Source organism: Macaca mulatta, chromosome 14 (genome assembly GCF_049350105.2).
Source record: "Macaca mulatta isolate MMU2019108-1 chromosome 14, T2T-MMU8v2.0, whole genome shotgun sequence".
NCBI classification, from domain to species: Eukaryota; Metazoa; Chordata; class Mammalia; order Primates; family Cercopithecidae; genus Macaca; species Macaca mulatta.
In genome coordinates this window covers 8,374,056-8,388,028 of record NC_133419.1, presented here as the reverse complement: position 1 = coordinate 8,388,028, position 13,973 = coordinate 8,374,056, and the positions used below count along the sequence as shown (strand labels likewise).

General features: G+C 49.4%; 1 pseudogene; it reads right to left on the bottom strand.

Moving 5' to 3' along the window:
• Positions 1–8,296: 8,296 nt before the first annotated feature.
• On the bottom strand, positions 8,297–10,146 carry LOC100424006 (eukaryotic initiation factor 4A-I pseudogene; annotated as a pseudogene).
• Positions 10,147–13,973: the final 3,827 nt, after the last annotated feature.

Sequence of the window (13,973 nt, the reverse complement as noted above, 5' to 3'; positions counted from 1 at the left end):
CAACACACTGCTTTCTTCACAGAGAGGCACTGGTGTCGGAAACTCTTGGAGATGGAAAGTAATGATGCAGCAAAATGTTTGCCTTTATTCAACAAAGACTAGCTAACCTGAAAATGTTTTAAAAACTGGCCAGGCAGGCTGGGTGCGGTGGCTCACGCCTGTAGTCCCAGCACTTTGGGAGGCCGAGGCAGGCGGATCATGAGGTCAGGAGATCAAAACCATCCTAGCTAACACAGTGAAACATGTCTCTACTAAAAGTGCAAAAAATTAACTGGGCGTGGTGGCGGGTGCCTGTAGTCCCAGCTACTTGGGAGGCTGAGGCGGGAGAATGGCGTGAACCCAGGAGGCAGAGCTTGCAGTAAGCTGAGATTGTGCCACTGCACTCTGGCCTGGGTGGCAGAGCAAGACTCTGTCTCAAAATAAAATAAAATAAAATAAAATAAAATAATAAATAAATAAATAAATCTGGCCAGGCAGGCTGGGTGTGGTGGCTCACGACTGTAATCCCAGCACTTTGGGAGGGCAAGGCAGGCAGATCACCTGAGGTCAGGAGTTCGAGACCAGCCTGGCCAACATGGTGAAACCCCATCTCTACTAAAAATACAAAAATTAGCTGGGTGTGGTGGTGCATGCCTCTAATCCCAGCTACTCGGGAGGCCAAGGTGGGAGAATCACTTGAACTCGGGAGGCGGAGGTTGTGGTGAGCTGAGATTTTGTCACTGCACTCCAGCCTGGGCAACAGTGCTGGGATTACAGGCGTGAGCCACCAGGCCTAGCAATATATTTCTTTTTAATTTTAAAAACTAAAAGAAATGTCGGCATGGTGGCTCACACCTGTAATCCTAGAACTTTGGGAGGCCAAGGCAGGTGAATCACTTTGAGGCCAGGAATTCGAGACCAGCTCGGCCAACACAGCAAAACCCTAGTTCTCTACTAAAAATACAAAAATAAAAACAAAATATAGCTGGGCATGGTGGTGGGAGCATGTAGTCCTAGCTACTCAGGAGGCTGAGACCTGAGAATTGCTTGATCCCAGAAGGTGGAGGTTATAGTAAACCAAGATTGTGCCACTGCACTCCAGCCTCCGTGACAGAGCAAGACTCTGTCTCAGAAAAAAAAAAAAAAATCTTAAAAAAAAAAGAAAATGAATTAAAAACACTGTATAAAAACTTAGACAAAGGCATTCCTTTTTTGTTCTTGAGATGGAGTTTCACTTTTGTTGCCCAGGCTGGAATGCAATGATGTGACCTTGGCTCACTGCAACCTCTGCCTCCCGGGTTCAAGTGATTCTCCTGCCTCAGCCTCCCAAGTAGCTGGGATTACAGGCATGAGCCACCACACCTGGCCTGAGCACAGCCATTTTCTTTTCTTTTTCTTTTTCCTTTCTTTCTTTTTTTTTTTTTTTTGAGACGGAGTTTCGCGCTGTCGCCCCAGCTGGAGTGCAGTGACACCATCTCGGCTCACTGCAAGCTCCACCTCCCTGGTTCAAGGGATTCTCCTGCCTCAGCCTCCCGAGTAGCTGGGACTACAGGTGCCCGCCACCACGCCCAGCTAATTTTTTGTATTTTTTTTAGTAGAGACGGGATTTCACCATGTAGGCCAAGATGGTGTCCATCTCCTGACCTCAAGTGATCCGTCCGCCTCAGCCTGCCAAAGTGCTGGAATTACAGGCATGAGCCACCACCCCTGGCCAATTGAGCACAGCCATTTTCTAGCACGCACAGACATCTGGTGGTGGAGCACTCTGTGTATGGGACCATTGAGAAAGCATGGGTCTGGCCGGGTAAAGAGGCTGACACAATCTACGGCGAGTCATCCTATCTCACCACTGAGGGCTCCTCCACCGATTGCTCTCTGATGGGCATTTCATATGGGAATCTTCCCACCCTGTGACTATTTTGAGAAGCTGTTCACAGTCCTTTCTCCTAGGCCATCGGATTGCCAGTTGTGCTCTTTTCAAGTCTCTGCAGCTGGCTAGCCTATCAGATGCTGCTCACGAGTCTGTGTAAATCTGTACCTTAGGCCACCTTTCCTCCACAGAAAGCATCCACAGATGTATTGCCCCAAGGTTCCACCCACTGGGAGAATTTTCCTTCACCACTGTCTGTAACCTCAAACTCCTGGGCTCAAGCAATCCTCCCTCCCCCTTTAGCCTCCCAAGTAGCTGGTACTACAGGTATGCACCATTACACCTGGCTAATTTTTAAAACTTGTTTTTGTAAAGACTGGGTCTCACTATGTTGACCAGGCTGGTGTGAAACTCCTGGGCTCAAGTGATCCTCCCATCTCAGCCTCCCAGAATGCTGGGATTACAGGCATAAGTGACCATGCCTGGCGCGCTTTTCTCTCTTCCTTTTCTTCTCTTCTCTTCTCTTTTCTCTCTCTCTCTCTTTCCTTCCTTCCTTCCTTCTTCCTTCCTTCCTTCCTTCTTTCCCCTCCCTCGCTCCCTCGCTCCCTCCCTCCCTCCCTCCCTCCCTCCTTCCTTCCTTCCTTCCTTTTTTTTTTTGATGGAGTTTTGCTCTTGTTACCCAGGCTGGAGTGCAATGGTGTAATCTTGGCTTGCTGCAACCTCCGCCTCCTGGGTTCAAGCAATTCTCCTGCCTCAGTTTCCCAAGTAGCTGGGATTACAGGTGCCCGCCACCAAGCCTGGCTAATTTTTGTGTTTGTAGTAGAGACGGGGTTTCACCATGTTGGCCAGACTGGTCTCGAACTCCTGACCTCAGGTAATCCACCTACCTTGTGCTCCCAAAGTACTGAGATACAGGCATGAGCCACTAAGCCCAGCCTCTTTTCTTTTTTAAAAAAAAACTGAGTTTCACTGTGTTGCCCAGGCTGGAGTGCAGTGGCACAATCTTGGCTCGCTGCAACCTCTGCCTCCCAGATTCAAGCAATTCTCCTGCCTCAGCCTCCCAAGTAGCTGGGATTACAGGCACCTGCCCCGACGCCCAGCAAATCTTTGTATTTTTAGTAGAGATGGGATTTCACCATGTTGGCCAGGCTGGTCTCGAACTCCTGACCTCAAGTTATCTGCCTGCCTTGGCTTCCCAAAGTGCTGGGATCACAGGCATGAGCCACCGTGACTGGCCCCTCCAGTGTTTTTTTTTTTTTTTTTTTTTGAGACGGAGTCTCGCTCTGTCGCCCAGGCTGGAGTGCAGTGGCGCGATCTCGGCTCACTGCAAGCTCCGCCTCCCGGGTTCACGCCATTCTCCTGCCTCAGCCTCCCGAGTAGCTGGGACTACAGGCGCCCACAACCGCACCCGGCTAATTTTTTGTATTTTTAGTAGAGACGGGGTTTCACCGTGGTCTCGATCTCCTGACCTTGTGATCCGCCCGCCTCGGCCTCCCAAAGTGCTGGGATTACAGGCGTGAGCCACCGCGCCCGGCCTCCCTCCAGTGTTTTCTTAAATCCAGGCTACAGGTCAGCAAACTCCTTCCATGAAGTGGTAAATGTCTTAGGCTTTGGGAGCCATATGATCTTATTGCAGTTACTCAACTCTGCCAGTGTAGTGCATAAACAGCCTTAGACAAGACGTAAATACATGAGTGTGACTGTGTTCCAATAAAACTTTATTTACAAAAACAGGTGGTAGTCCAGATTTGCTTATAGTTTGCTCATCCCTGGTCTAGGCAGTCAACAAATCAATAAAACTTCTGATGTATAATGTCTGTTGATTTGTAGTGTAAATACTCTCACGATGGCTGATTTCAGGTTACCAATGTAACACCACCAAGTGCTGTCCTGGAAGAGATAGGCCGTAAATAACACACCACTGACTGGGCGTGGTGGCTCATGCCTGTAATTCCAGTGTTTTGGGAGGCCAACGCCAGCAGATCGTTTGAGCTCAGGATTTTGAGACTAGCCTGAGTAACACAGTAAGATCCTGTCTATTAAAAACTGATTAGCCCAACACGGTGGCACCAGGGGTGCCAGGTTGAGGTGGGAGGACCACCTGAGCCCAGGGAGGTCAGGGCTGCAGTGAGCCAAGATCGCACCACTCTACTCATCTGGGCAACAGAAGTGAAACCCTGTGTCAAAAAAAAAAAAAAAAAAAAAAGTAAATTGTAGTAAACTAATTAGTAAGTGATGAGTTTTGAGTATTTATTGTCTTTACTATTTGTTTGTTTATTTATTTGAGATGGAGTCTCACTCTGTCGCCCAGGCTGTAGTGTAGTGGTGTGATCTTGGCTCATTGCAACCTCCGCCTCCCAGGTTCAAGTGATTCTCCTGCCTCAGCCTCCTGAGTAGCTGGTATTACAGGCGCACGCCACCACACCTGGCTAATTTTTGTATTTTTAGTAGAGATGGGGCTTCATCATGTTGGCCAGACTGGTCTCAAACTCCTGACTTGAAGTGATCCATCTGCTTCGGCCTCCCAAAGTTCTGGGACAGGCGTGAGCCACCGTGCCCAGCTTGAGTCTTCCCATTTTTAATGCAGCATGAGAACTCGACTCCTTTGCCCTCTGTTGCCTGGGTGTTATAGCAATCCCATGAGATCAGGATGAATGTGGAGGATGGGAGTGGTGGAGGGTGATCCTGTCCTGTCCTTTGCCCACTGGAGGGCAACTAGGGGAACTCTTGCTGGGAAGAAGAGGATTGGCTGGCAGGGATCCTCAGATTTCTGTAGCCCTGCTGGGCCAGAGGAGCTAATCTAGAGTCTATGAGGTGGAGAAAGGGGCTCCCCTTCCTGTCCTCCATGCCCTCCTCTAGCTGGAACTGACTGTCTAGCCCCTTTCTTCAGGCACCTCTGCCCCACAGCCCCTCTCCACGCCTCTGGCCCATTCTGGGAAGCTGCCCAGTTGTGTTGGCGGAGCACCAGCTTCTCTCTCTGTGCCCCGCCTCACCTTGGGCTCCCAAAGCACTTGGGCTCTCTGCCCCTCCCTCCCACTCAAACCTGCTCCCAGGAGGCTTTTATAATGAGGCTCTTTAATAAAGAGGCTGCAGGGATGGCTGAGAGGGTGTTTCAGGGGGTCGGGTAATGTATTGTGGTGGAAAGACCTGGGCTTTGGAGCCTGAGCACTCTGGTTTCTGTCCTAGCTCAGCTTCTCCCGGCTGTATGAGCCTGGGCACGTCAACTTTTTGTATCTCAGTTTCCTCTTCTACAAGAGGGGATATAGCTGGGTGTTCAGTGGTACCTTCCTGTAATCCCAGTTACTCAGGAGGCTGAGGGAGAACTGCTTGAGCCTGGGAGTTTGAGGCTGCAGTGAGCCACAATCGCACCACTGCTCCCTCCGAGTAGCTGAGACTTGTCACTTGGGTGACAAGTGAGACCCTGTCTCTAAAATAAATAAAACAGGGAGAGAAGAGTAACAGCTACCTCTTAGGGTGTTGTAAAAATCAAGTAAGTTGGCTGGGACTGCTGGCTCATGCCAGTAATCCCAGCACTTTGAGGGGCCAAGGCAGGTGGATTGTTTGAGGCCAGGAGTTTGAGACCAGTCTGGCCAATATGGTGAAACCCTGTGTCTACTAAAAATGCAAAAATTAGCCAGGTGTGGTGGTGGGTGCCTGTAATCCCAGCTATTTGGGAGGCTCAGGCAGGAGAATCACTTGAACCTGAGCAGCAGAAGTTGCAGTGAGCCGAGATCTCACCACTGCACTCCAGCCTGGGCAACAGAGCTAGACTCCATCTCAAAAACAAAGCAAAACGAAAATCAAATAAGTTAAAAAATACATAAAGTGTAGAGAAGAGCACCTAGCACAGGGGTCCCCAACCCCTGGGCCATAGACATTACCACCTGAGCTCTGCCTCCTGTCAGATCACCATTAGATTCTCTGAGGAGTGTGAATCCCCTATTGTGAACTGCATGTGCGAGGGATTTAGGTTGTGCACTCCTTATGAAAATCTAATGCCTGATGATCTGAGGTGAAACAGTTTCATCCCAAAACCATCCCCCTTTACCCCTCACACCATGGACAAATAGTCTTCCACAAAGCCACTCCCTGGTGCCAAAAAGTTGGGGACCACTGACCTAGTATATAGTAAGTGATATGGTTTGGCTGTGTGTCCCCGCTGCCCTGCCCAGATCTCATGTTGAAATGTGATCTCCAGTGTTGGAGGTGGGGCCTGGTGGGAGATGTTTGGATCATGGGGTGGATCCCTCATGAATGGCTTGGCACCATCCCCTTGGTGATCAAATGGCTTGGCACCATCCCCTTGGTGATCAGCGAGTTCTTGCTCTGAGTTCACAGTGATCTGGTTGTTTGAAAGTGTGTGGCACCTCCCCCCAGAGGGCACTGACCTTGTTCCTGCTCTTGCCATGTGATAAGCTTGCTTCCACTTCACTTTTCACCACAATTGTAAGCTTCCTGAGGCCTCCCCAGAAGCTGAGCAGATGCCAGCACCATGGCTGTACAGCCAGCAGAACTGGGAGCCAATCAAACCTCTTTTCTTTTTTTTCACTTTGTAGCCCAGGTTGAAGTGCAGTGGTTGATCTCGGCTCACTGCAAGCTCTGCCTCCTGGGTTCACGCCATTCTCCTGCCTCAGCCTCCCAAGTAGCTGGGACTACAGGCGCCCGTCACTACACCCGGCTAATTTTTTTTTGTTTTTAGTAGAGACAGGATTTCACCCTATTAGCCAGGATGGTATCTATCTCCTGACCTCGTGATCCACCTGCCTCGGCCTCCCAAAGTGCTGGTATTACAGGCATGAGCCACTGTGCCCGGCCCCAATCAAACCTCTTTTCTTTAATTACCCAGACTCAGGTATTTCTTCATAGCAATGCAAAAAGAGCCTAATACAGTAAGTGCTCAGTAGAAGCTAGTATCATTGTTCTTATTAACGTGCCTTCTCTTAGTGGCATTTGCAGCTTTTTTTTTTTTTGGATGGAGTCTCGCTCTGTCACCCAGGCTGGAGTGCCGTGGTGTGATCTCGGCTCTCTGCAACCTCTACTTCCTGGGTTCAAGGCATTCTCCTGCCTTAGCCTCCTGAGTAGCTGGGATTATAGGCACGCGCAACCACACCCGGCTAATTTTGTATTTTAGTAGAGATGGGGTTTCACCATGTTGGCCAGGCTGGTCTCAAACTCCTGACTTCAAGTGATCCACCCCGACTTGGCCTCCCAAAGTGCTGGGATTATAGGCGTGAGCCACCACACCTGGCCATGCAGCTTGTTACTAAAGGCCTTTCTCCTGCTTACCTCAGTAGCTCTCCATCACCTACAAGAGAGCTGTCCTTGCATGCCACGGCACTCTCTTGTGCCAGGAACAAGCTCCAGATGGACAGAGACAGTGATCTTCTCAGCTCTGGGGACAGCCCAGCCTCCCCTGCTAGTCATCTCTGGCCATTCCACTTATGCCAGCATTCCATACAAAACAATCCCAACTTTTAGAAAAAATATTTTAAAATCTCCCTCCTGATTTGGCCCAACAAATAAGACTGACTGACATAGTATGGCCTTTTGAATCATTCTCAGAGGAATTCAGCTGGGATCGGGAGAAATGGATAAATGTTTTTTGAGAGAACAGATGACATCTGGGGCAAGAGCCCACCCTCCCAAAGAAAAAAATCATCTTAAATGTTCATTGTTCCTTTTTTTTTTTTTTTTTGGCCTCAAAAGTCACATTTATTCAAAGAAAAAAATGACAAGGCTGAGTGCAGTGGCTCATGCCTGTAATCCCAGCAATTTGGGAGGCTGAGGCGGGAGGATCACTTGAGGTCAGGAGTTCGAGACCATCCTGGCCAACGTGGTGAAACTCCGTCTCTACTAAAAATATAAAAATTAGCCAGGTGTGGTGGCACACACCTGTAATCCCAGTTACTCGGGTGGCTGAGGCAGGAGAATCACTTGAACCCAGGAGGCAGAGGTTGCAGTGAGGCGAGATCTTACCACTGCACTCCAGCCTGGATAACAGAGCGAGATTGAGACTAGGTCTCCAAAAAAAAACAAGATGTCCATCCCTCAGCTCCCTTCCCTCCACCTCCTGCTGCTCCTCAGCCCTGATTTTTTTTTTTTTTTTTTTTTTTGAGATGGAGTCTCACTTTGTCACCCAGGCTGGAGTGCAGTGGTGCGATCTCGGCTCACTGCGAGCTTCATCTCCCAGGTTCACGTCATTCTCCTGCCTCAGCCTCCTGAGTAGCTGGGACTACAGGCACCCGCCACCACGCCTGGCTAATTTTTTTGTATTTTTAGTAGAGACAGGCTTTCATTGTGTTAGCCAGGATGGTCTCGATCTCCTAACCTCGTGATCCGCCCGCCTCGGCCTCCCAAAGTGCTGGGATTACAGGCGTGAGCCACTGCGCCCAGCCTCAGTCCCAAAATTGACCAGCCAGGTGGCAGATCAGCTCCCCTCAGATGTGGTCAACAGCACTGAGCCATCTCCTCAGTGGGGGTGATGTACAATGTCTTGATGTCTAGATTAGTCCCCCTGTCTTCTGGTGTTACTGTGTTAGGAGCCACACCCTATGGTCAAAACATCCACCATGACTGACTCTCATTTTGAATATCATTTTCCCTGTTGGTGGGAAAGTCATAGCTGATGATTAAAGAAACCTGACACATTCTCTGGCCAGGAGACCAGTGGTAATCAATGCTCTGCTAGGGCCAGAATGGAACTCCTCATGATCATATCTTGTTCCTTTTGGTTCATATCTCCATGCATGGCAGAAACGGTTAAATCTCTGGCAAGCATCTTCTCAGTGAGCCAATCAGCCTTCCTTGGGGTATTGGTGAAGATGACTGCCTGGATGATGATCAGGGTTCCATACAAGTCACACAGTGGTCCCAGCTTCGACTCCTCTTGTTTTATGCTGATGTAAAATTGGCAGATACCCTCCAGGTGAACTCTTCCTTCTTTTTTTTTTTTTTTTTTTTGAGACAGAGTCTCGCTCTGTCGCCCAGGCTGGAGTGCAGTGGCGCTATCTCGGCTCACTGCAAGCTCCGCCTCCTGGGTTCACGCCATTCTCCTGCCTCAGCCTCCCGAGTAGCTGGGACTACAGGCACCTGCCACCACAACTGACTAATTTTTTTGTATTTTTAGTAGAGATGGGGTTTCACCGTGTTAGCCAGGATGGTCTCAATCTCCTAACCTCGTGATCCGCCCGCCTTGGCCTCCTAAAGTGCTGGGGTTACAGGCATGAGCTACCACGCCTGGGCAAACTCTTCCTTATTGACAAGGATTCTGGCAGGGTCCCTCATGAACTTCTTGGTCACCTCAAGTGCATCAAAAGGCATTATAGCTGATAGCAAAACCATCTGAGTGTTGCTGTTGAACTTTATTTATTAATTATTGTTACTTTTAGAGACAGATCTCACTCTGTCACACAGACCAGAATGCAGTGGTGTGATCATAGCTCATTGCAGCCTCCAACTCCTGGGTTCAAGTGATCTTTGTGCCTCAGCTTCCCAAGTAGCTGAGACTACAGGTGCATGCCTCTACGCCCAGATAATGTTTAAATTTTTTTTGTAGAAACTGTGGTCTCATTCTGTTGCCCAGGCTATTCTCCAACTCCTGAGCTCAAGTGATTTTCCCTCCTTTGCCTCCCAAAGTGCTGGGATTACAGGTGTGAGCCACTGTGACTGGCTGAGGTTTTGGAATATGGCATAGATCTGGTTCTTGAATCTTTGGCTTAACATTTCATCAGCTTCATCCAATGCAAGCCTCTTGCTGTATTTGGGAGACAGTGTCTCCAGTGAAACATATGAAATACGTGGCCAGGAGTACTACGATGATATGGGGAGCTTCCATCTGCAGCTTCTGCTTCTACTTCAACATGCATGTGCGTGCCCCCAGTGCAGGTGTGACAGGAGGCACACACATAATCTAATGCCATGGCCGTTTTCTGCATCTACTGAACCAATTCTCAAGTGGGTTCCAGGACCAAGGCCTGGGTAGCCTTAAGATTCAATTCAATCTGCTGTAGAATGGATATGGCAAATGTGGCCATATTCCCAGCCCCAGATTGGGCTTGAGCAATCAACCACAACATAACCTTTGATAGGAGGAAGACTAATGCAGCTGGAAGTCAGAGACCTTCCCAAAACCATAGGCATAGAAGCCATGAAGGAGGGGCTCCAAGAGGTCCATGTCATCAAAGCTGTTGACAATCTCATTCCAGATGCTCTGGGTGATGCCTTCAGGCTCCATCCCCTCAGGATCATTGTGTTTGGACTAGGAATCTTGATTCATCCACATGATCCTTAGAAACTAGCCAATCTGAACTTCTCCTTCTCCTTCTCCTTCCTCTTCTTTTTCTTTCTTTTTTGAGATGGAGTCTTGCTCTGTCACCCAGGCTGGGGTGCAGTGGCGCCATCTCAGCTCACTGCAACCTCCACCTCCCAGGCTCAATCAGTTCTCCTGCCTCAGCCTCCCGAGTGGCTGGGATTACAGGCACCCGCCACCATGCCCAGCTAATTTTTGTATTTTTAGCAGAGATAGTGTTTCACCAAGTTAGTCAGACTGGTCTGGAACTCCTGACCTCAATCTGCCTGCCTCGGCCTCCCAAAGTGCTGGGATTACAGGCATGAGCCACCATGCCCGGCCTCAATCTGAACTTCTAAGCATGACATTCAAGGGCTTTCATAATCTGGCACTGGCATATTTCTCCCCAGCCAGATGGCCCAGCATCCCTGTCTCACAGAGCCCAGGCTTTCTTATACCCGGCACCTCTGCGTGTTGCATGTATTGTTCCCTCTGTCCAGAGCCCCTTCCTCCATCCCTGTTCTCATCTGGGACATCTCTTCTCCAGAGAACCTCTCCTGACCTCAGGCAGGCATTCCTGTCCTCCCCTTTGCTCCTTACACACTTTGTGCTTCCTATATTCATGAAAATCAAGGCTGGACTGGGTGTGATGGGTCACACCTGCAATCCCTGCACTCTGGGAGGCCAAGGCAGGAGGATCACTTGAGTCCAGGAGTTTGAGACCAGCCTGAGCAACATACTAAGAACCCTGTCTCTACAAAAAAAAGTAAATAATTAGCTGGGTATGGTGCCATGAGCCTATAGTCCCAGCTACTCAGGAGACTGAGATGGGAGGATCACTTGAGTTCGAGGCTGCCGTGACCTATGATTGCACTACTGCACTCCAGCCTGGGCAACAGAGTGAGACCCTGTCTCAAAACAAACAAACAAACAAATAAAAAATCAAGGCTGCTCATAGCCCATACCATGGCTTTGGGGAAAGTAGAAAAAGTCACCCCTTCCTCAAAATGCTTTCTTCCATCTGTGAAAAAAACTCTTCTAATAGATGTGTCAAACTATAACATCTACAACATGAAAGGTGTTGACCTTGGAGGAGTCCTGATGAAACCAGAGATGCCATCTTGGGAGAACCTCTGTGTGCCAGGACCTGTGCTAGGGGCCTGTTTATTTCACAGGTGAGGAAAGCGAGACTCAAAGGCTAAGTTCAAAGTATGTAACTGGTAGATGGCAGAGCCAGGGTTTGAACTCCAGAGCCCCAGTGGTTAATCACAAGGCAAGATCACCCCCATCGAGTCATTGTTGGCCAGGTTTGCTGCCTCCACATCTTCTCTAGACCTTAGGGTGAGCTCCTCAAGGCAGGGACCACGTTTCACTCACTGCCAAAGTTCTGGGACCATTCTGAGTAGGCACAGAGTGGGCAGCACCCAGTGTTTGTTGGTGGAAGGAGCCTCCTTGCAGGAGTCCTAGGGGTTGGGGTCCCAGGGGCTGAGGCCTGTTCACCTGGTTGTGGCTGAAGCTGGAGATGTTCCCACCAAAGAGTTCCAGAGCCCCTGCTCAGCTTTAGGATTTGCCCTTGCCCCTGAGTCAAACAGAGAACCCTCTCCAAGTACCTGATGATTCCATTTGCCCCTGACTCCAGATTTTTCTGAGACCAGAGTTGTGCTCTCTGCTGAGGTGGGGCAAGGTTTATAAAGGAGGGCCTGCCTGCCTGGCGGCCAGGGAGGCCAGGGGAGGCCTATTGCAGTGGTTTGGCTGTTTGTCCCTTAAACCTCATGTTGACATTTAATCCACAATGTTGGAGGTAGGCCTAATGAGAGGTGTTTGGCTCATGGGTGTGGATTCCTCATGAAAAGATTAATGCCTTCCCTGAGGATTAAGTGTGTTTTTTCACTCTCAGTTCCAAGAGCTGGTTGTTAAAAAGACCTGGCATCTCCTGTGACCCCCTTGCTTCCCCTGTGGTCTCTGCATACTTGGGGTGCCCAGCAGAAGCAGCCTGAGACCCTCGCCAGATACATATACCAATCCTGAACTTTCTAGTCATCAGGATTGAGTCAAATAAACCTTTTAATTTACCCAGCCTCAGTCATTTCTTTATGGCAACACATAATGAACTGGGACACTTATCAAAGCAGACTTGGCCAGGCGTGGGGGCTCATGCCTGTAATCCCAGCACTTTAGGAGGCCGAGGTGGGCAGATCACCTGAGGTCAGGAGTTCGAGACCAGCCTGGCCAACATGGCGAATCCCCCCATCTCTACTAAAAATACAAAAATTAGCCGGGTGTGGTGGCAGGCACCTGTAATCCCAGCTACTCAGGAGGCTAAGGCAGGAGAATCCCTTGAACCTGGGAGGTGGAGGTTGCAGTGACCCGAGATTGCACCACTGCACTCCGGACTGGGAGACAGAGTGAGACTGTCAAAAAAAAAAAAAAAAAAAAAAAAAAAGTAGATTTAAAGGCATGTCTGAATTTTCCAGGCCAACTGAGGGCAAGGTGAAGGATGTTCCTGGCAGAGTTATGACCAGAGGCTAGGGCTGGGGGTGCAGATGGAGACAATGGCAAGCACCTTACTGGCTGGGGGCCAGAGGACACCTATTTTTGGATAGACCACTTTGAGTCTGGTACAATTCTTTACTGCTGCTTAATGTCAGAAACTTAACTATGCTTTTGCATGATTCTAATTATTGCCTTTTTCAGAGCTCTGCTGGTAAAAAGTGGGGTGCCATGCCAACAGTCCCCTTTCAAGCCCAGCGTGTCATCCATCCTGCCAACCAATCACTGCAATGTTCATTGTCCAAACAGGTCAACCGTTGTTTCCAACGGTTCCAAGGATAAAGAGTTGCTGATAGGCCGGGCGCGGTGGCTCAAGCCTGTAATCCCACCACTTTGGGAGGCCGAGACGGGCGGATCACTAGGTCAGGAGATCGAGACCATCCTGGCGAACACGGTGAAACCCCGTCTCTACTAAAAAATACAAAAAACTAGCCGGGCGAGGCGGCGGGCGCCTCTAGTCCCAGCTACTCGGGAGGCTGAGGCAGGAGAATGGCGTAAACCCGGGGGGCGGAGCTTGCAGTGAGCTGAGATCCCGCCACGGCACTCCAGCCCAGGCGACAGAGCCAGACTCCGTCTCAAAAAAAAAAAAAAAAAAAAAAAAAAAGAGTTGCTGATAGCAGTGTCTTGGTTCTTCCCTTTACATTCTTTTGGGGGAAGGTGCTGGGAGTCAGCCTAGCTTGTGGCAGGTGGCCTTTTTTATTTGAATGGCACTACAGACAGCGCTTGTGAGCACAGACTCTGAAGCCACACTGTCTTGGTTCAGATCCTAGTGGCCACTTTCTGGCTGTGTGACCCTGACTTAATCTCCCCCAAGTTTCAGTTCCCTCACCTGGAAAATGGCACCCATCTCCAAAGTTAATATACATAAAGCCCTTAAGCAGTGGCTGGCACACCGTAGACCATAATAGCTATTGTTTTTATGACTTGTCCAGATATGTCGATATAGCTCTGAAGAAAGTAACAGAAAAAGTCCCGATTCTCTGCTACTCAGTCTTAAGGGAGATTTCACCTCGAAGTGCTGGGTATCTTGCTGTGTTAAAGGAAATCGCAGAAAGGGATTGGTCTTCATCTGAGTATGAGTTGTCTTCTTGTGAGGAAAGCAGGCCATTAGTGAAGTCAGTGATTCACAGGGGGAGGTCAAATTCTGAGTTAGGCAGCTCCTTACCTGAAAATGATCCTCCTTCCACCCAAGGAGGTGTTTTGCTCTAATCCCTCCAGTCCTTCCTCTTTGCTTACCTGCTTTGCTCCTGTTCCAAAGTTTCCCCATGAGCTCCATGAAAATAAGGC